Source organism: Notolepis coatsorum (genome assembly GCF_963971535.1).
Source record: "Notolepis coatsorum genome assembly, chromosome: 6".
Classification (NCBI taxonomy): Eukaryota; Metazoa; Chordata; class Actinopteri; order Aulopiformes; family Paralepididae; genus Notolepis; species Notolepis coatsorum.
In genome coordinates this window covers 86921852-86945774 of record NC_140170.1, presented here as the reverse complement: position 1 = coordinate 86945774, position 23923 = coordinate 86921852, and the positions used below count along the sequence as shown (strand labels likewise).

At 43.5% G+C, this 23923-nt stretch overlaps 1 long non-coding RNA gene across 1 annotated transcript; it reads left to right on the top strand.

The window, feature by feature from the left end:
• Positions 1–13398: 13398 nt before the first annotated feature.
• LOC311230434 lies at positions 13399–23265 on the top strand. Its single transcript, XR_014619809.1, has 3 exons — positions 13399–13577; positions 22859–23021; positions 23109–23265. It is a non-coding gene; the product is annotated as an uncharacterized lncRNA (long non-coding RNA).
• The last annotated feature ends 658 nt before the right edge of the window (positions 23266–23923 follow it).

Sequence of the window (23923 nt, the reverse complement as noted above, 5' to 3'; positions counted from 1 at the left end):
GCCACGAATCGATCAAAGGCTTTGCTTTGTTGTTTATTCTCAGCCCACCCAGTCAAAGGTCTCTGTAGCCACGGGCTACGCGTTGTGGAGGACATTTCTTCTGGGATGTCTCCCAGCCTCTTCAGTTCCCCCCTCTTTTAAGTGCACAGTATACCTTCCCTGCAGGTTAAAATAGATGGAGAGCAGTGCATTCTATTAATAGCTTTTTTTTTGGAGAGAGAGAGAGAGAGAGAGAAGGAGCGAGGAGCAGGAGGAGAAGGGAGCGCAGGCTATATATCCTTTAAGAAGTCTAATTCTTCACAATGAACCTTCGCTAACACTCGTCTCACGTGGTCAGACCCTTACGTCCCAGTTCCATCTCACGACAAGCTACCGCGAGACTACTTCAATGCCAACAGCACGTCCCCCCCGTAACAGAGGACTGGCAAAAAGACAAGTCACACATTGTTTGTTTTTCCTGTGAGGAAAACAGAGGGGTTTAGTGAGTGTCTTCTCACATTCTGGCATTGCAGGTTGAGAGGAACTGCTGTTTGCTGAACTCAGCCGGCAGCAAATCCCAGCTATACTCGCGGGACGTGTACACACCTCAACATTATGGATGCTATACCTGTGTTGTCTTTAGTCTGGTTTTATCCCTATCATAGTGTTGTGCATTATGGGGGGGGGGGGTGTCTTAACCCCCCTGAAAGAAATAATATAATATATTTTTAATCTGTAGTACTGGGTCACTAACCATTGCCTTAAAAACGACAAACCCACTCCCACCCCACCCCAAACCACTTTGTATAATTTGCACACAGAGTGGTAATCATAGTCAGTGATTGTGATAAACGGTGGCATCTCCCTCCTATCAGTAGGATAGTATCTCTGTGGCTTTAAGCACAGTTCTGCTCTGAGCGCGGGAGCACTGGGGAGGGGGGTCACACCACTTATCTCCACTATAGTCCTTAGTGGTGCTTTGACCCAGCAATGCAGTGCGGTCCTTTGCAGCTCACTGTGCTGAAACCAGGCCAGGCAGACAGAGGGGGACAGACACACGAGCAGCAGCACCAGCAGGGTGAGGTGCACCGGTCCCGCTGGTCTCTCCAAGGATACAGGCTATGGGAACACAGGCAGGGGGCAGGTGGCCACTGCCACCTTGTGTGTGTGTGCGTGTGTATGTTTTGTTTGTCAGGGATGGTGCCATGACCACAGGATCAGAGTGAGTAATCATACAGGCATCATACACTACGCTCACCAGCTTGTAATTAGGAGGCCTGTGCCACAGGGGATTACACTCATTTGACCTTGTGTCAATCAGGGGCCTTTTTATTCTCACCCGAGAAGCACTATAGCACTTTGGAGTGTTCAATCTTTAAAGGGTTCAATTTAGTAGATCAATTGTGTTTAAGTTATTTACTTTGAGCCTTGTCTGTTCATTAAAGCTGAAACTGAAGTAGAAACCATTACTGCCCTCTAGGGGTGAGACTACGGTAATGGCGTACAATGTATTTATCTCATTCCCTCCTGCTGCCCAGAAACAAACCAGCCCAATCACTGGGGTGTGAGTTGACCTCAGGTCTTTATTTTTCCAAGACTATGAGTCTTGGAAGACCAAAAACATAATTGATCTTCTTTCAATGAATGATCACTGTACGAAATTAGTTTTCTTTAAAACCGCTGGGCTCTACATTTGATCTATATGAGCAGCAAGATGAATATCAATAATGTTTGCAAACACAATTGGACATACCGTGTTCTCACCACTCCCACCTGAGTCATATGGAGGATCAATACACTTGCAAAGTGGAATGGCCCCATTCAGTGGCAAAATACACACTCATGCACGCACACACACACATGCGCACGTACACAATGATACACATACAGATATGTACACATACACATACACACACCTCTCAGGAGGTGACAAATGACTTGGGTTAAGCTCAGCCAGCCATGCATCCCATTTTACTATGGATTAACCTGTCAGGCCACACAGCACAGCAGAATAGACAGATGGTCTGGGGCTCACATACACACAGGCTCTCACAACAGGGAACATGAGATAATATGACAGAAGAGGCTAATATGGATATGCTGGAAAATCCTCTTTTACATAATGACAATGTGGGAGGAATAAACAAGAGTGAAAGGTCATGAAGACAACAATGATTGTGTATTGGGCTGCTGAGTTCTACCAGGTGTTAAAGTACTTGTGAAGTGAAAAAGGACCCTTTCGTCTTGACCTTATGACCTTGGATCAGCTTGGACACAAATGCATGCCAAGGATTAACCAAAATAGCTATTTCTTGTATTCTCTATTACTGGGAATTGGGGAAATGTTGTCGCTTACCCATCTTGCACTTGGGGGTGAACATAAAAACATGATCACTAATTTTAATTGAAACCCACTTCCAGACTATCACATAGCACTTTCTTCTGATTGGTCTTCCATGGTATAATGAGGTCAATCTCCATTTTGTTCAAATCAAGTCCCTTCATTAACCCTTGAGTTGTGTTCTGATTTACAACCTGCCTCTACCATCAAATTAATCAGATTGCCCTAAGGCGTCATGAATTCCACACTAGGCATCTGAACATATTAAATGAATTATAAGCACTTTCATTGAATTTTCAGTGTTTTATTCAAACTATGTACATCTGTGGTGTTTTGGGTCAAATCTGACCAAATAGAAAACAAATGGGTGATTGATTGATTGATTGATTGATTTATTGATTTATTGATTGATTGATTGAAAACTTTATTAACAGATTGCAGAATGGGTACAGTACAGTACAGCTCAATACATACAATTGTTAAGGGGATGCAGACCAGAGAAATGAATGAATGAATGAATGAATGAATGAATGAATGAATGAATGAATTAATGAATTAATGAATGAATGAATGAAAACTTTATTTAACAGATTGCAGAATGGGTACAATACAGTACGGCTCAATACACACAATTGTTAAGGGGATGCAGACCTGAGAAAGACGTTTGTCTTGTTTACATCAGGGTCCCCCATTTTCAATTCATATAGACATTTATGACATACACAACATACATGACATTTATGGCATAGGGACATATAGGTATTTAGTACTGATACATTTGTGACATAAACGGTATTCAAATATACAGTACTGTTACCCCTAGATCCTGACAGAGTATATACATATGATGGGGAGGGGACTGTACATTAGGAGGGGGTGGGTGGGTGGGAGAGAAATTTACATACGGTGGGGTGGAGACTGTACATTTGGAGGGGGTGGGTGGGTGGGAGAGAAATATACATACGGCGGGGAGGGAATATACACATGCGGTGGGGAGGAGACTGTCTATTAGGAGGTGGTGGGGGGTTTGGGCATTTACGGTGGCCAGTTTCGAATTGCAGCCTCCCGTAGGTGCTCTTTAAGAGCGGTTTTGAATGTGGGTAGGGATTCACATTCCTTTACAGCAGGGCTATTCAACTGGCGGCCCGCGGGCAAGATCCGGCCCACGGGATGATTCTGACCGGCCCGCAAAAGATTACATGATAATAAAAAGAAATAAAAAGAAATAAAAAATAAACATTTTTTTTTACTTTTTTCTTTTCATGTCAACGTTCACACGCACAATTGAGCCAAAAGTCACTCAATATGACAGATTTCATTGATAAATTGAGGGAAAACTTTGCAAGTCGATTTGATGAATTTGACATGCCCAGAGAATTGATGCATTTTGTGAGCAACCCATTTGCCAATGTAGCTGCTATTTCCACAAAAGGACAAGAGTTCCTTGCATCACTTCACATTGATGAAGGTCTCCTGCAACTTGAAATAATTGACATGCAAGCATCATCTGCTCTGAAGCAGGCACTTGAGAATGAATCCACCACAACATTTTGGATAAAGTGTATTCATGTCAACACATTCCCCAAAATAAAAACACTGGCAATATCTGTGCTAACAATGTTTGGCTCAACATACACCTGTGAATCCAGTTTCTCTCACATGAATGCCATTAAAACAAGCAACCGTGCCTCCTTGACAAATGAGCATTTGCATCACTGTTTGCGGGTAGCCCTCACTTCCTATGAACCCTCTTTCTCTGCCATTGCCCAGTCAAATAAGTGCAATCTCTCTCATTAGATGTGTGTATGTAGGCTAGGCCTGTCTGCCCCCCACCCCCCTGATGTTTGAGAGTTAAGAGTGGACAATAAGTGCTAATAAGATGCTGTGATTTGCTGTTGTTGCACAGACATGAAGCACTTTTTCAAAAGCTCAGCTGCACTATAAATGTGTTTTTTTGTTCAAGTGTTGATGTTAGAATGTTCAGATGCACATCATGCACTTGTTTGTTTTTTATTTTATTTTTATATTGAAATGTTGAAGAGGAGATGTTGCAGTTGTTGCACAGTCATAAATGAAGCACTTTTTGCAGGAGATGTTGCAGATGTGGCACATAAATGAAGCACTTTTTTTGAAAAGTATACTACTTTTGCAATGTAGTTAAATAAAAGTTGTGAAAATGTGGTTGCGTGTTGTGTGTCAAGTGTACATATATTCATAGCACGGGGAGGCGCCGTGGCAGTCCGGCCCCTGGCCCCTTGGGTTTCTGACAATGTGGCCCCCTGAACAATTTAGTTGAATAGCCCTGCTTTACAGCTATGGGTAGGGCATTCCACATTGATGTGGCATAATTGCGAAACGTGTTTAGTCCCTTGTTTGAGCCGAATCTGGGTTTAACATGATTTGTTGAGCTTCCTCTGGTGTAGTGGTTGTGGTATACACTGACCTTTGGGAAGTATTTTGACATGTACATGGGTACCTTAGTCGTATAGTGTATCTTGTAGACCAGGCCCATTGCAAGTTGCTGTACTCTGTCGTCTACTCTAAGCCATCCTAGGTTGTCAAAGTGGGCAGGGGTGAGGTGGGTTCTGGTGGTAAGGTCAAGTAGTAGTCTGACCAGTTTGTTTTGTGATGTTTGTAATCTTGTTTTTAGCGCCTTTGAGGTGCTTTGGTACCATGAGGTGCACGCATAGTCGTAGTACCCTTGAATGAGTGCTCCTGCCAGAGTCTTCAGGGTATTCTTGTTTACCAGAGAGGAGATCCGTCTTGTTTACATCAGGGTCCCCCATTTTCAATTCATCATAACATATATGACATACACGACATACAGATAGACAGTACTGCTACATCTATACATTTATGACATACCAGATTTGCAAATACAGTACTGTTTGTGATACAAAAAGAGTCCAGAAAAGAGAGTATATACATTTGACGTAGAAACTGTACATTGGAGGAGGTTGGGTAGGTGGGTTGGGGTGTGGGTGGGTGAGACTATAATAAAGCATATAAGAGAATAAAATACTACTACTACAGGATGGTACTACACCATACTACATGGTACTAGAGAATACTACTACAGGATGGTACTACACCATACTACATGGTACTAGAGAATACTACTACAGGATGGTACTACACCATACTACATGGTACTAGAGAATACTACTACAGGATGGTACTAGAGAATACTACTACAGGATGGTACTAGAGAATACTACTACAGGATGGTACTACATCATACTACATGGTACTAGAGAATACTACTACAGGATGGTACTACATCATACTACATGGTACTAGAGAATACTACTACATGATGGTACTACATCATACTACATGGTACTAGAGAATACTACTACAGGATGGTACTACACCATACTACATGGTACTAGAGAATACTACTACAGGATGGTACTACATCATACTACAGGGAGTACCCTGTATGGTACGGCAGGATACTACATTATACTACAGGGTACTACATGATACTACATGGTACTACAGGATACTACAGGGTATTACATGGTACTACAGGGTATTATATAGTACTATATGCTACTACCGGGTACTACATGATACTACAGGGTACTATATGATACAACAGGGTATTACATACTAATACATAGTACTATATGCTAATACAGGGTATTACATGATACTAAAGGGTACTACGTGGTACTATAGGGTACTACAAGGTATTACACGATACTAAATGGTACTACATGGTACTATAGGGTACATAATGGAACTAGTGGATACTACAAGGTACTACATGGTACTATGGGGTATTACAGGGTATTAAATAGTTAACTATTATTAAATAGTTGTATAGGATTGGCAGCATAAGTGGGACTCTGGAGTTAACACAATACAAGTGCTAAATTCCACCTCAACAACCTGTTTCATTCAGAAGCACATCAAATCACATAAGTGAAATGCATTCTTAATGCCATACTGTGTGTACTTTAACATGATGTTAACATAGCGAGTGTGGATCCCCCACGTAATGCAAGGACAGATGGCTGACCCCAAACTCAGTGCCGATCCTGTTTCATATGGGGCTGAAACATCATGGGAATTCACATGAAATGAGATCATACTTACACAAAGCTGGGAACTTGAGGTTTAGGGTATGAATCTTGTGACTGATACAGTAGGTTGTCCCTCTGTCAACAACTCGCATTGGTGGACCCTTAACCAAGCCATTTAACCCCCAACTGCTCCAGTAGAGCTCATCTGTGGTCAAAAGCAGAATATACATGGGTCGCTTAAAGATACCTTGACCTTGATACACTCTAGCTTCAAAATGGAGTCTGCTACAGCCTCTGAACAACAGTAATGTTGGGTTAATTCATTTGGGACGCCAGCCACGCATGTCATGTCCCCTGTCTTGATCTTGATCACTTCATATCGGTTGACAGGACTCTGTGTCCCTGATGGCTACCAGCTTCATACGCGTCTCCTAAGATATTGATGCTGCATGGAAGCCACATCCAACATGCCAACCAGAGAAAGAATATCAGAGGCTTTAAATAACCCGAGTTAATATTTTAACAACATCTCGGTCCCAGAGCCTCTTCCACTCTTCACATCCCACTCTGAGATTGTGCGCAGCGCTCATGAAATCACTTATTCCCTCATTGCTGCAGTTCAGACCTACCAGCTGTCTTCATTCTCCCTTATCTCAGCTCAGGCCGATTGTTTATCGTTTCCAATACAAAGTGTTAATCGTATGATGCAACAGAGGCATTAAGTGCTCTAGAATTACGATGGTCTTATCAAGGCAAACATGAACCACCGTCTTGTCGTAATGATTAGGGGGGGGACACACACACAATCTTTACGTAATGATGGGGACAGGGTGAAATTCCATTCTGTTTTGTAAATATTCCAGTTTCAAGCACCAAGTGGATGTTGAGTGAATGTGTGACACTGTGCGGGCGTCAGCGTGGAGCATGTGGGCTGCACACAGTGCCTAATTCATTATGGATGCCGACCAGGGGCGTTTTTAGGGTTAGAAAACATTGGGGGCTTCAGCCCGGGGGGGTGTAGGGGGGGGGGGGTTGTCGTCCCCCCCCCCCCTTTTTTTTTGTTTTTAACACAGAAATACGCAATTTTAGAGTAATTAGAGATGAATACTGAATAACTAGAATCATTAGAGGTTCTCAAAGTGAGGTCCAGGTCCATGAGAGGGATCTGGGCAGTCCCCATAGAAAATTCAAAGTTAACAGGACCAAATCATCAGTTTCTTATTTATTTATTTAGCCAGATAAAACATTGATCTGGTCCAAGAAGCCCCAACAGGAGTACAAATATACATATATACACACATATATATCCATATATATATATATATATATATATATATATATATATATATATATATATATATATATATATATATATATATATATATATATAATATATATACATATACTGTACATACATACACATATACACCAATAACAAAATAAAAACACAGTTAAGAATCATACACATAAGCAAATAAACAAACAAACAAAAACAAACATGCACAGCCTATATACAAAATAAATAAACAGTTCATCTCTAGTCTTTACAGTTTTATTCAATTGCATAAACACTCAAATCAAAAGTATTACACAATTATCAAAACCTTACACTCAAGGAGCAAAATATAGGCCCAGATTTGCACCCCTACAATGTCAGCCTCACTTTTTGTAAAACAATACACACACTTGCATTACATTAGACACAGAATGTCAAATTACCACACATATAAGCCAATTGGTTAAACACAGCCATCAGATGCACAAACACACCATTGCTTAATTGTAGATACACAATCAGGTTTAAGCACTATAAAAATGCAGCAGGTGAGTTCACCTGTCTTCAACCAAAATGGAATGAGAGTGAAGTACTGTACACAGAACGTGAAAATATACAATACATTCACCAAACACTACACAAGACAACCATTGATGCAGACTGATGAAAATATACATTTTCTCCCATTTTCCCAAATCAGTCAACATGTCAACATGGAGAATCACAACAAAAAATGATCTTGCCAGATCCAGCTAGGCAAAGAGATAATGTCTAGTATTTTCTGTTTAAATTCTTTCAAAAAAAAAATTGTGTTACTGTAATTTTAACCTGTACTGGATACAGTATTTTATGTTTGTCTGATATTTGCTGAGCTTACAGTGTTATGCACATAGTAGCATGAAAACTGGGACATGTATTGTTGTGATTCTCCATGTTGAAATGTTGACTGATTTGGTTATATGGAGAGAACATTTATATTTTGTAATTTTTTTCATCAGTCTGCATCATTGATTTGGGTATATGTAGATAAATAAATTATATTTTCATCAGTCTACAGCATTGGTCTTGTGTAGTGTTTGGTGAATTTATTGTATATTTGCACATTCTCTGCATACTTCACTTACAGTACTCTAATCACTGAGAAGTAGAATTGCTAAATGTGTTTTAGGTTAAGCACAGCAGTGTGTGTAACTGGTTCAAACAGAATTAAGTCATATGAAACGTGTGTTTCATATGGTAACAAAATTAGTGTATGGTTTTGACAAGTGTTTAATTTAGCAAAGGATCTGAGGTGTTCTGATAATTGTGTGTGTGGTTGTGCTAATTGTGTGTTTTGAAACACCGGGCCCCGTTTTCAAAATCATGCTTAGGCAATCGAAAAAAAACTGTATTGTGTGTTTCATTATATACATATGTTTCAGTCTTCTCATAAAAAAAATATTAGATTTTTGGGTCTTTTCCTGCCTTTGGTCCGCTTTGCATTCACATCTCAAATGAACCGCAGAAGGGTTCACTTGCAAGAGTGAATGAGCTTTCACACCACCCCAAACCAACCGGACTATCCGAGGTTCGATTAAAGCTTATTATAGGACACTGGACATTAGGGATGGGTATCGTTAGGATTTTATCGATACTACTACTCTTATCGATACTGCTTAACGGTTCGGTACTTTATCGATACTCTTATTGGTTCTTTTTGGTTATTTTTTTGCAAGAAAAAAAGACAATTAATTAAGAACAGAATCAACATTGCTTTATTATTTATAAATACAACTTTATAAATAAGTATTATAAATAAATATAATTTCTTCAGCAACAGCAGCAGCAATGTTCTTTTATATAACTTTATAAATAAATATAATAAATTAATATAATTTCTTCAGCAACAGCAGCAACAATGTTTTAAATGTGTCTGACTCTGAATTATAGACTTTTTATAATAAACAACAAATGCAAAAGGCTAACAGAACTGTGACACTCGTTCACCCTATCCTCTGTCATCCTTCCTCTAGCTGCTACTGTAGGGAGAAAGGACTTTGGGTGGTGGAGGGAGGTAGAGGGAGGATGTGTGGTGGCCCTGGGCTCACTGGGCTGGGACATAGTGGCTGACGCCTCAGCTTGACGATCTATAAAAAGTTTAGATTGTAGTATTTGTAGCTAAACAATTGTTTTGTTTATTAGCCTATTTGTAATAATTCGTTATTAGCCTAGGCAACTCCGTATCTTGGGTTACGGCTGCAGTATGCAGATGGAACACTGCGCGCAAGGCAGTCGAATACGCGCATTTCTGCACACTAATATCATGTTTTGCCAACAGATGTTTTGATAAATTGATTTGCTCGTATTGCCACCCTTACTGGCAAATGTTTTGTTGCACTTGTGGCAACGTGCATTGTCGGCATTGACCCTTATAAAGTATATCCATACTTTAGAACGCTTCGCTCTATCCGCCATGATCACGACTCAGTGCATGCAGAGCTGCTGTCTGTGTGCCGCGCGCTATAGCACGGGGCGTCGGGGAGCACTTTCATTAAGGAGTACCCGTATGTAGTACCCGTATGTCTATGTGTAGCACTAGCGAGCAACTCGCGAGGAGTGTGTGTAATAATTGACTCGCTGGCTGCGGCTCGCTTCTCGTGCAGAGACAGAGAGAGGATCGTTCGCAACTTTTAAATAATAATAATAATAATAATAATAATAATTTCTCTAGAGTATCGATAGCAGTACCGAGGACGTCAGAGCTTATAAATACTCCGGTATTTTCTAATATAGTACCGGTTCCCGTTTAAAACCGGGGTCCGGGGGGCATCCCTACTGGACATGGGTATGGATGGCTCCAGGTGCTGCTGCGTTAAAGTGCACATCTTCAATATCTGTACTATTTAAAAGCACAGTGCAGGACACACTCAAAGGTTATCGCACCTCAGAGATGGCAGTGGACATGTATGACAGGACAAAGGCCATATGTAATGGCCTTGGGATTGAGGAACATACTACCAGCCAAAGGAGGAAGCAGAAAAGGATGGACGAGTATGTAGTTGAGTCATCTTGTGGCACAAGCTCAGACCTCAGCTCAGGAGATCAGCTGAGACAAAGACTATCCAGTCCTCGACAGAATGCTGCAAGAGCTTGAGAGCAGGTTCTCATGAGTTGGAGAAGAACTTATGAGAGGCATACAGGCATGTTATCCAGCCTCAGACCAGTTTCTCTCAGTGGAATTGCTGCAACCCCTCGCCACACATTACAATATCCAACTACTGCCAGAGGAGATCACAGTTGCAAAGTGTTTCCTGGTCAGGGCAGGCAGAGATGCAGTCCCTACTATCCAAAGTGTCTTTTCCCTCCTGGATGATAATAATAATAATGCATTTGATTTATAAGATGTCTTTCAGGACACTAAAAAAAAAAGTCCACAAATCGGTGAATGAAAATATTATAGGATCAAATGAAAACTACTTACTAAATGTTTTTAAAAGTACTAAAAACCAACAAAAAATACCAAACACTAACAAACATTCAGCACAGACAATGGGAATGCTGACATCAAAAAAAAAAAAAAAAAAAAAAAAAAAAAAAAAAAAATTTAAACAATTTTTTTTGATCCGGGGCTAGGAGAAAAACATCCGGGGCTAAAGCCCCGGAAGCCCAGGGCTAACGACGCCACTGATGCCGACGTGTTCTCTTGAAGAAAGGAAGGATTCCCCCACCTCAAATGATGAGCCATCGCTCTCTAGCCTGACTAGCGTCAAGAGGATTGGTTGTGTGTTTGTAACTCACGGTGCGTAGAAGAGGATTTATGTGTAGGCTACTCTGCCGATGGCCTTCAAAATGCACGTGCCATGGCCTGTCATGCAGTCACTCTACCGAATGGGCTAAGATTGGAGCACAGCAGAGGTGGAAAGAGTACTAAAATATATGACTCAAGTAGAAGTTAAATCAGTTACATTTAATTTAAGCTGGAGTAACAGTACTTGTCGAGAGAGTTACTTGAGTAAAAGTAAGAGTAGAAGAAAGTACTCAAGAATGTGGTTACTTTCAAATGAAAAGCATTACGATTTTGTGCGTGTTCCAAAAATTTACCTCAGAATTGATTTTGGTGTAAATATTTTGATGCATCAATATAAGTCCAAGGTTGGGGAAAGTCAAGTCAAGTCCAGCATGACGTCATCATAGTCATTATACTGTAGGTAATGACCACAAAATAAAACATATACTCAAGTAAATGTAGGAATAAATACATAGAAGTAAATGTATATGGTCTTGGGAAAAAAACGACACTTAAAAAAATAAATAAATAAAACAACACCAACACATAATCACAGTTACTTTCCACCTCTGACCAACAGCAACAGCTAATGTCTATATCATCGTGTTTACCGCATTTCACTGTATGCCCTGGTATGTATGTGATTAATAAACTCTTGAATCTTGAATCTTGTTTGAAGCGTGAGCACTGAGCAGGCACCTAGCTTACATAGCAGGGTTGCTGGGTGCATTGGCCCATGTCAGGTGCTGGCTGTGGGCGGGTCGATGAGGAGGAGCAGCCTGCCATCATTCATTATTCAATCAAATAGCGATCTAGATCACAGGTGGAAATCGACAGAGCTTGAATACAAGAAAAGGAATATGATTTGAATTGAATAATCTATTATGAGATTTTCATGGAGGCATAAGGCATAGTTTCAAATGAGGCAGTTAAGATGTAGCTTCAGCACATCAGTTTTCATCAATAAATTACTATTGTTCTCTTTTACCCCTAACCCATTTAGAAGTAGTTCCAAAAATAAATACAAATAGAAAATCACTATCACTTGTACAACCTTAATAAAGATGGTCTATTGGAAGCAGCAAACCCACAGAGCCATGCCACGGCAACAAGGAGCTGTTCCGTTAGATAAGAAAACACCCACTCTGTCTGTCTCCACCAACGTGGCAGCAACCAAAGCTTTTCGGCACCTCTACGACACAGACGCCATGGTGTCTGATTCCTCCCCACGTCCACTGCCCCCCAGCCGAGGAACCAGAGCCTTCACCAAGTAAATGCAGGAATAAATACTTTAAAATATAGAAGTAAATGTATACGGCCGTTCAATCAATATCTGAAATGAAGGGGGGGGGGGGGGGATATATAATAATGAAAAAACATCTTAATGTTCTGACTGTGATCACCTAAAGCCGAGGTGGCACCCCCCCCCCCCCCCAAAATATTGGTTGCAGATATAGAGGGGGGTGCAAAAACTGTGTTAAAAAAAAATATATATATATAATTTATTTAGCTGATGCAGTTTTTGGCGCCCCCCTCTGGGTGGCGCTCTAGGCAACCGCCTATGTTACCTATAGGAAGCTCCGCCCCTGGTACTACCGTCTCTACTACTAGTATGCACTCAACACGGCAGCGCCCACGTTTCAACACTGTTTGATGAACATTGTTACTCAGCTGAAAGAGTTATACCCTTCCTGTTGACTTACTTGTCGTACAGAACGTGTAAGTCACTTTGGATAAAAGCGCCAGCGAAATTACTAAATGTAAATGTCAAATGTAAAAAATAAAAAATAAATAAAACTCAACACAACAGATAAGAGCCAAGAAGAAAATGTTTTATGAGCCGACGAGAGACGAGTCACAGTCAAAGAACTGCAGGAGTGGAATGTTGGTATCAGCTGCGTCCTTGTGACAATGTGACAATGACCCATATGAAGGGGGGCCGTGTTGTGAGAGACGCTGAATGCTGAATATGAAGGATCCTCGTTTGCCTCAGTGTGCACCTGCTGTAGAGGTGAGCGGTGAGGTGGCTGTGAGGAGGAGGAAGGGTGTCACCGCGTCAGCGTTATGATGAAAGCCGAGCCGACGAAGACGAGGGAGAATAAAAGCAGCAATAGTTCCCTCTTTTCGTTTTAACCTTTACCCTGCCGCTGACTTTGTGTGAATGGACAGAGTGGCAAGCAGAAGGTGAGTGGCACCGCTGAGGGAAAAAGGAAAGCAGACGATTAAGACAGACAGACAGGCAGATATGCCAGCACTGCAGTACCTAGCAGTGAGAATAACGAGCCCTGTGTTGCACAAAATATATATAACCTTCACTTTCACTGACAGTGATATATGATATGAGTAATGCCGGGGGGAGAAAATTAATGAATAAATTATTTTTAACTAATGTATTTTAGGTTCGGTACATACTGTAAATGGTACGTACTGGTAAAAATAGAATCAACCACAATCATAAAAATTTGACTTCCGTGAAATGAGCCAGGCTGCCGTTTCCCGCGTGGTCCCCAGGATTTATCATTGGGAAAATGTATTATCGGCTATTGTAATAATTCTACCTCATGAACATTGGCAAGCTTTCCATTTTTGCACAAAATGAGTTCCCTTCTATCACTAACATTATTGTTTATTGTTTAATACAATTATATGTAATTATTTTACGATTAATTGCGAATTGTTTCATGTTGAGCTATATATTGTGGATGAATACACACAGAAAGGTACACCATGCCAATCTTCATGCTTTATTTGTTTTAAACGAGACAATTTAGAAATGTGTTCATTGGAAATACATTGCAATTTCAAGCGAGGTGGACCGGCCGGAAACAACAATGACGTAACCACTACACACCTGTGCTTTGAGTGACAATCACCCACCTGCACTGCCAGATACCTTTGGGGAGAGAGATAGAGAGGGACTAATTAATTTCACTGCAGGGGGGCATAATCCCACGGGACAATGCATTGGTAACTTGTTTCAAATGACAATATATACCCCAGTGAATATTATTGCACGGAATCGGAATGCGGGCGCGCGTGTGCTATGATATTTTGCAACAGGTTGACTGTGATACAGCGAGTGCTGATACGAGAGAGAGAGAGCAAGCGAGAGAGAGAGAGCTCCCCCCAGTCCCATTACCTCCCACCCGTTGTATCTAGTTCTCTGTGTGATTCACGTGTGTGTGTGTGTGTGTGTGTGTGTGTGTGTGTGTGTGTGTGTGTGTGTGTGTGTGTGTGTGTGTGTGTGTGTGTGTGTGTGTGTGTGTGTGTGTGTGTGTGTGTGAATTGATAGGGTAGGTAGGGGTGGTGGGGTAGTTATTTATGTTAAATCTTGTTTTCCGGCGTCTGTTGTTTATGCTGTCACTATCCCAATGTGTTTTGAAGTACTTGTTTTAAAGGTCGAGTTGGGGATCAACAATTTTATATATGTAATTGGTGTCTACAGACCCCCTTCTGCTGATGCTAGCTCTTTAGATAAATTAGCTGAGCTCCTTTCACAATATATTGATTCTGAGATGATTGTCATGGGTGATTTTAATATTGACTGGTTGAGTGGTGCTGCAAAGCACCTTAAAGAAATCAGTGGTAACCTCAGTCTTTCCCAGTTAATTACTGAGCCCACCAGACCAAACCTTAAAAATTACTCTAGGTCTACCCTTATTGATTTGATTTTTGTGAATAAATATGACAGGATCTCAGCTTGTGGGGTTTTTGACTTAGGCATAAGTGACCATTGCCCCACAGTCTGTGTAAGAAGCACGAGACTGCCAAAAACAAGATCTCACACAGTTTTAAGGAGGAATTTTAAATCTTTTAATAACGAATCATTTTTAGATGATCTTGTTCTTTCTGATACTTATTGTAACACTGAAATTGATGTTCAGTTAGCCCTGGACTCCTTTGTAAATACATTTAATTTATTAGTTGAAAAACATGCTCCTTTTAAAAAAGTCTGTATTAAAGATAGAGTAATACCCTGGTTTTCTCAGGAATTGTCAACCCTAATTAAAGACAGAAATGCTGCATGGTCTCGGGCAAGGCGTTCTGGAGACCCTCAACATTGGCTTTCTTTTAGGCAAATTAGGAACAAATGTACTGCAGTAGTAAGAACATCTAAAACTGATTACTTTCTGGAGTTGGTTACAAACTCATACTCTAATCCGGCAAAATTTTGGAGTGCAGTGAAGGTGAACAAAATAAAATCATCTAATTCTTTACCCTCTCATATTAAAGTTGAAAACTGTGTGATCTCTGAGCAGAGTGAAATTTGTGTTGCCTTCAATAGGCATTTTGCGGAGGCTGGTAATTTATTTAATAGGAACTATAATGGACCTTGTCCTGTTGATTCTGATTGTTTGTACCCTGTGGGCGTCACTTCCCATTTCTCCTTTCAACCTTTTACACAGTCAGCTGTATTTGATGCTTTGCAATCAATTGATGCAAAGTGTTCTACAGGTGAGGATAACGTTAGGTTATGACTATAACCAAGTTCTGTTAGTTAGGGGCGATGCTTGGCATCGCTACTGCACTATCTCGCGTACGTGCACGCGTACTGAATAAACCACAAATGTACCTCTAATACCAGTATTAGTCTGACCACACCCCTCATCAGCTTACCTTCATAAGCAGGTGTGTGGTCACCTGCTCTCCTCCTTCCCAAGCTTTCACCACAAGGTGAGGACAAGGGCTGCAGCGGCGTCCGATGCCAAGCATCGCCCCTAACTAACAGAACTTGGTTATAGTCATAACCTAACGTTCTGTATCGTTAGTGGCTTAGCTTGGCATCGCTACTGCACAAGGGAGGCCAAGCGGAGCCACTTGGCTGACAAATACACCCCGCTGACAGCCCCCCAAAACCATCAGAACAGGGAGGGCCGAGCCCCCCCGACCCCCCCTAATGGAGGGTAGCCCCCCTATTAGGGACGTCACGGGAGGGCGACGGACCCGACCGTGCGAAGAGGCACTCAAGCAACTCAACGCACAGGGTGAGCAGACCGTGGCCTGACCCCACGACTACACACACGCACAACCCGCATGCCACCCGGGAACGAACGGAGGAACAACCTCGTTACTGCCCCCAGAATCACGGGGTCAAGGGCAAACCCAACCCCGTGGCAAGGCCGTAGCAGCGGAGCACGAAGGAAGACCCAGACCCACCAAAAGGACTGGACTCCCTGGAATGGGGGCCCGGAGAAGTCCATGATGCCAGCATCAAGACCCCACCAGGTGGGCACGTAGTGCCCCGCCCCCCACATCGCCAGCGTATTCGGACAAAGGCCCCTCAGTTACTGCACCTGGTATTCCCAGGCGGAACCAACCAGGCCAGAACCTGCCCAGCTTCCGAGATCGGACGAGACCGGGCGTGTTCAGGTCGGTATGGCCGTAAGCCGAGCGGGCCCCGTCCCCCCAATAGTACACCGCCTGGCACACTGACCCTGCAGAATAGGCAGTCAGCATGGCCGTAAGCACACAAAAAAGGTTAACCAACGGAAGCAGGCAGCGCACCGGGGAAAAACCAGGCAACAGGCTGTTAACCCTAGCCTGGAGACTGCGGACGAGACAGGCGCCAGAGGGGACAGCTGAACACAGCCGCCCCGGCGGAAGGAGCGTAAGCTGGCGGTGTTGCATGACCAAGCCTCCATTTAACAACCCCCACCCAGAGGGGTCGAGGCAGAGAAGGCTGACACGATTGGCAGACGTCATGAACGTGCAGGGGCACCCTCAAACGGTGAACCCGGGAGTTGACACTGCTCCAACACACCAGGGAATCAACCACCTCGGTGTTACCCAATGCGGTGGTTGTTCCTATAACCCCTCAAGAAAAAACTCCAAAACACACCTGCGGGTATACACCGGCTATACCGCAGTACAAGTGTTTCAGTTTCCAAAAAGGGTTAACCCAGGCCTACGGGTCGCAAACATCACTTCGGACCGGGCCTGGCGGTACGGGAAGCACAGGGTCACCAGAGGAGGTCAAAAAACCACCCCCACAGGCCCCTCTTCGCCATGCGTGAGAGAGGAGCGAAAAATAATGGAGAACCAGCCCCTAAGCACACCGTACCTGGTATTCCCCGGCGGTCTCCCAACCAAGTACTAACCAGGACCAACCTGTGTAGCGGCCGAGATCCGACGAGATCGAGCGCGTACAGAATGGCATGGCTGTAAGCCATGACGACAGTGCTGAGTAAAAACATACCCAACCAGGGTCTCCATAGCGCTTAACCCTGTGACACCCAGACCGACCTGGCATTTTTCCCCCTGAAAAAAGCCCAAGTCCCTCAGGGTACCAGAACAGCAGATCTGCATCCCCGGCGGACAACGGGTTCAACTGATCTGGACCAGCGTGACCAGAACCAGTCCCGTGCCCTAACCACGCCGACATGCCTACTCCAGGAGAAGGGCAGATATGCGTGTTGATCTTAACATGAAAAGAAGGCGCCACCCAGACGTTGGGACGAACCGCGCCTGGTGGCCCACCCCAAGGGCGTGAGACCCCACTACATATGTTCAGATCCATCCCGTCATCATCCCCCAGACATGAACGAGAATCCGTCGACAACCCACCCAGGTCATGGGATGTGGTCGCCGGAAGAGGAAAAACCCCCATCTCAGTTGCTTTATAAAAACGCTGTTTCAACCACAAGCAACTAAGGCGTGCCAGTCAATCGCCTGTTTACAGCGAGCTAGCACTATACGTGCGTCGGGACACACCCCCATCAATGAACAGGCTATTTAGACCTGTCATTGAATCCCCAAGGCGCCCAGGGGAACGACAAGAGGGGTGTGACACTCCCTAACTCCAACACTTCTGGAATAGAAAGAAGGAAGCATCAACAGTATGTATCCCAGTCTACACAGCCGGGGTAAAAAATGTTCACATTTTTACATCCCACCACCCTCCCATAGGAAAGAGACGGGGATCCCCAGAGAGACTTCCCACGCGAGCTGTACAGATTGAAAAGAATATATTGCACCTTGAGCCATGTAAAAAACTGGTTTTAGGGCCTCCGGGAAAGAGGCACCGAACCCATACACACTCAATAAACGAATTGAATCGAATATACATACAATAGAAAAGGACCCTTCTAGAGGGTCCACTCACTTTGACAATCTGAGGAGGAAGGCTCTGTACTCTGATGGAGGCTTCCTCACATGGAAGAAGGAGTCCGAACTCACAGAAGGCCTGAGTAGGCGCTTGGTGAGGAGGAGCCCTGACCACCCCCCCTGAAAACAGATCCATCACATGGACCTGAACAGCACACGGAAGTCCTACCAACAGAGACGCGCACGGTGACGTACTCTATGGCGGGGGAATTCCTGCGGTGCACACGCCCAATATACCAGGCCGTGGGACCAGGAACTCCCTCCCCCCCCCCCCCCCCCCCCCCCCCCGTAACGTGCCGAACCGCCACGTGACGGGAACCTTGAAGGACAGGGGGTGTACCCCTGACCGACAGAACAATGGGGAGAGGAAAGGTTACCAGTTCACCCCTTTACGACCCCACACCCATGATACGACGTAACGACAAAAAGAGAATATGACACAGTCATAGTCAGCTCTATGAAGCGTTTCACAGCTCCACACAGCGCACGAGCTAACCTGCTATCTGATTTTTACTAAGGAAAAACACAGAATAGAGAGGGCTCTAAGAACCCCGGTCCAACATACACATGTGCTTCTGTGGCCAGTACAACCCAGTTGTAGGTCACATGACACACACAACCCATCATCACCTACAAAAAATGGCAAAAACACTCAACAGAGGAACGCCGTTTTTTTCACAATGAGAGAATACATCATTCTTGATTAGTATCGACCACAGGCCTTGCTAAGCACACATGACAGCAACCAAACCAATTTCCCTTTAGGAAATAAGTTTCTCCAGCAGATTTAGCACAACCTCAGCAATCAAGCTGAGAGTTACATCGTATCCCTACCACACAAAAGACACAATTAATGCACAACATGTCTGATAGGAGGTGATAAAGTCCCCAGGGAACCGGGGGGGGAAACACAATCCTCCTATTTTACCCTCAATACGGCCAGTTAAAACAGGAAAACCTGTTAATGTGTGAACTCACTGTTCATTGTCATTACAGTCTGAGAAAGAACATTCTTTTACTCACTCGTCACCAAGCATAGCTTCATAGGTTAGTTGCCTTAGTAGTGAGTACACGGTACACATAAACACCATGATGTTTCTCACACAACAACCAGATCAATACATCACGATCTGCACGGAGAAGCTAACTGCCAGTGACAAAAACAGCTCACACACAACCCGCAACGTATCTCAAATGCATTGCAACAACACACGTTTTGGGAAAAAACACCGTTATTCACAATACATTTAGCAAGGTAAAACCAGAAGACGTGTTATGAGGTCTGGCCAACCCCGTACCTGCCCGGAACGCAGATCAGCGAAGTGCAGTCACAAGCCACCGTAGAACACAACCGTCCCGTGTTGTTCGATCCGGGCAGCGTCGCCGCTCCACCAGTCGCTACAGTCCTCTTTGTTGACGCAATCCCCGTCTAGGCTCAGGCAGGGTCGACGAACATCCCCTGTCAAGGATGACGTCGTGGTCAAGAGTGTAAAACATGTTAAAAATCAAAGCACGTTCAACAGAATAGCATCAAGCTAACGGCTGCTCCAACCGTTCGGGTGCTATTGCTTCCGCTCGCGAGACGCCGATCTACGACGCACGCGATCAGGAGCGAGCTCCCGGCGGCGCGCGAGAAGCCAAGCTACCCCGCGCCAGGCCACCGACCGGCTAACCGTAAGCTATGAACATGTAAACAATGACATAACACTCACCCAGACAGGCCGCCGTTCTGAACCCTCCTCACTTTTTAAGAGAAAAGAGAAAACAAGACGTCAACACCGCTTCACAACGGTGACATTAACACGTCCGGCGGAATCAGCACAGTACCAACTGGCCTGTATAGCTGACTTTGAACATGAATCTGCCGCTATCGCACATTACATGCACATATCCCCTCGTGAAGGAATACTCTCATTTGGATATGAAAGATGGGGTCTTAACACGGTGACAGAGAGAATCCACTCATCCAGAACACACAGGGATCACCAGTGTCAATGGTCGCGGCCCACTAGTTAAAACTATAATGGTCGCCAGACCAAGGCCTTCTGTCGCCTAGACGGCTAAACAAAGGACCCTAGCCTGGGGCCGGTTTCCATAAACTTTGTCAAGTAGCCCCCATAGCACTAACAGACAAGTGGAGCCCGCCAGCAAACACTACTCACCCAACCTGGAACGCACCGCTCCTCACAACAGCGGCATGTCCGACAGTTCAGCTGTGGCCTGACAGGTTTCACCCCAACAAACACAGCAAGGAACTGCAGTTGAGAAGCATGCAGCGGCGTGCTCCCAATACGAAAACCGGTGGAGGGTTTGTAGAATGATCATCATCTTCTAGACACTCCAGTACGAAGACAATATCGCCGTATTTTCTCGAAAATAGTGAGAGAGAAAATAAAGATATGATGTCAACGTATCCTTGTTTCCCAAGCTGTTCCTAATCCAATTTCTTCCATCATGGTGTCAAGTGTGGGGATCTACGGAGGCACCTCTTCCTTGTGGTGAAAGCGAGAAGGAGGAGAGCAGGTGACCACACACCTGCTTATGAAGGTAAGCTGATGAGGGGTGTGGTCAGACTAATACTGGTATTAGAGGTACATTTGTGGTTTATTCAGTACGCGTGCACGTACGCGAGATAGTGCAGTAGCGATGCCAAGCTAAGCCACTAACGATACAGAACTTAGAGTCTTTTTTTATTAAGTTGGCTGCACCAGTTATCGCTGAACAGATTACTTATATTTTGAATTTCTCTATCTCATCAGGTAGATTTCCTCTAGTTTGAAAATCTGCACGGGTGATTCCTTTACATAAGGGAGGTGATAGAGATAACTTAGATAATTATCGTCCTATCTCCAGGCTACCTTGCTTAGCTAAAGTCCTGGAAACACTAGTAAGTAAACAACTCAAATATTACCTTTCAACTAACTCCATACTTAGCTCTCAACAATCTGGTTTTAGAGCCAAACATAGTACAACATCAGCCATCACTTTGGTTACAAATGACATTATTTCAGCATTAGATAAGAAGAAACATTGTGCTGCCCTCTTTGTTGACTTATCAAAAGCATTTGACACAGTTGATCACTACTTACTTCTAAAGAAACTATCTAACATTGGGTTGGATGATAATGCCTGTGTCTGGTTTCAGGATTATCTATCTTCTAGGCGGCAGTGTGTGAAGTTAGGTCAAGCACAATCTGAATTCTTGGCCATGACTAAAGGTGTGCCACAAGGTTCAGTTTTGGGTCCTGTTCTTTTTACAATTTATATTAATGATATTGTTTCTTCTTTGTATGGATGTCATGCCCATCTGTATGCTGATGACACAATTGTGTACTGTATTGCAGACTCTGTACAGCTGGCCTTTGAGAAATTGCAACTTTCCTTTTATGCTCTACAGGATGCCCTTACTAGTCTTAAATTGGTTCTTAATGCTAGTAAGACAAAGTTTATGTTATTTTCAAGAGCAAGGAATATTAACCTTGATGATGTGAGGATATCTACTGTCAGTGGCTCTTGTATAGAGAGAGTCACTGAGTATAAATATCTTGGCCTGTGGCTTGACGAGAAATTAACATTTAAGTTCCATGTGGAAAATCTTGCCACTAAACTGCGACAGAAAATTGGTTTCCTGTACAGAAACAGATCCAATTTTCCTCTATTTAGTAGAAAAAGAATTGTGGAATCAGTCTTCTTATCAGTTTTGGACTATGGTGATGTAATTTATAGGCATGCTGCGGCATCAACTCTTAAACCTCTGGATTCTGCATATCACTCAGCTCTCAGATTTATAACTGGTGACAGATATGATACTCACCATTGTGTCCTGTATGATAGGGTGGGTTGGCCTTCTCTTGCAGAAAGGCGCAACAAACACTGGTATTTATTAATTTTTAAAGCCCTTATTGGTAAACAACCTGTTTATATCTCCTCACTGTTAAATTGGAATATTGGAACCTATTCAACTCGATCGAATGACTGGATGGTTCTTAGGGTTCCTCAGATTTGTTCTGAGCTAGGGAAGTCAGCCTTTTCCTTTGATGCCTCTAACTCATGGAATGTCCTTCAACTCACGCTAAAATTGGAGGTTCTCCCTTCCCTTGGAATGTTTAAATGTATGATTTCAGACCATTGTGTGACTACCTGTAACTGTTTTAGTTGATATTTTAAAATTATTTTTAAACGTTTTTAATTTGTTTTACTCTGGTGTTTAAATTTCTGTGAATATTGTTTTTATTATGTACTGTACAATCGTCATTTCTGTAAATGAGGGAAACCTCAGATGCTTACGATTTTAAATAAAGGTTGAAATGAAATTATAGGTTCACTGTTACAGCCACAGCCTCTCCCCTGTCTGTCAGCAGGTCCCCATGCCCATACATGGTCTCCTTCCTGTTCCCGGCTCACCATCATTCTACTCACCTGTGCCTGTCTACACACCTGCCGGCTATCACCCCATCACCGAACCAGGATAAGAGGCCTGCACCCCTGCCACTCCTCGTCTGAGTGTTGTTTACACCTCCCGTGGTATAAGGACTCTTCTCTAGACTCCTAGTTTATGTTTGTGTGCTCAGTGACCTTGTTACATACTAACCCTTGTTCTCCGATGTCCAGGACCTCACCCCTCCGGCCTACACTCGTCCCCGGATCCCACCAGCCTGCATCCCCCTGGACCTCACCTACCCACGCCATCGGCCTGTCTCTCCTACACTCCTTGTTCCCCGTCTCCAGCCCCTCTCCCGACCCGTGGACCTTTTCCCCCCTCCTGCTTAATTAAACAATCTGAACCGCTCCATTCTCCTGTGCCTGTGTTCCGCTCTTGGGTTCTAGAAACACCCCCCATAACATCCACAAGGTAGAAAAGAGAAGGTTTACGAGCGAGCCTCCATTTTGTACATACATATTTTTACAAGATCTCTTCACATGCACATATATGGCATTACTAACTACATAAGTTGTGGCTGCAATTCTGAATGGCTTGTTTCTGTCACAGCTGAAATGCGGAAACTGCACTATTTACATATTTCTCAGTCTTGAGACGACTCCACACTGTAAAAACAATGCAAAACACAGGATGAGACCATTTTCAGGATAAGGGCCCTTTAACGTGAACATTATTAAAAACCCATTCACAAGCCACACATCACATGACATTGCTTTGGAGCAATTGAGATGAATCGACTTGAAATGAACTAATCAATAAAAAGAATCGGACTGCCCAACACCATCACAGAGTGACTGACTGGATGGGCCAGAAACGACCGGACCTAAAAGGTTTCTGGTGGCTTTTATAGTCTTTGCATGAATAGGTGTAATGGTGTTGCCGCTGCTTGCGGTTCTAGTATAGTAACCATGCCATAGTTGCCAAAAGCAGCACGTCTATGACATCAGAAAAGTTATGTGCAGGATTCGTTGTCCTCGTTATACAG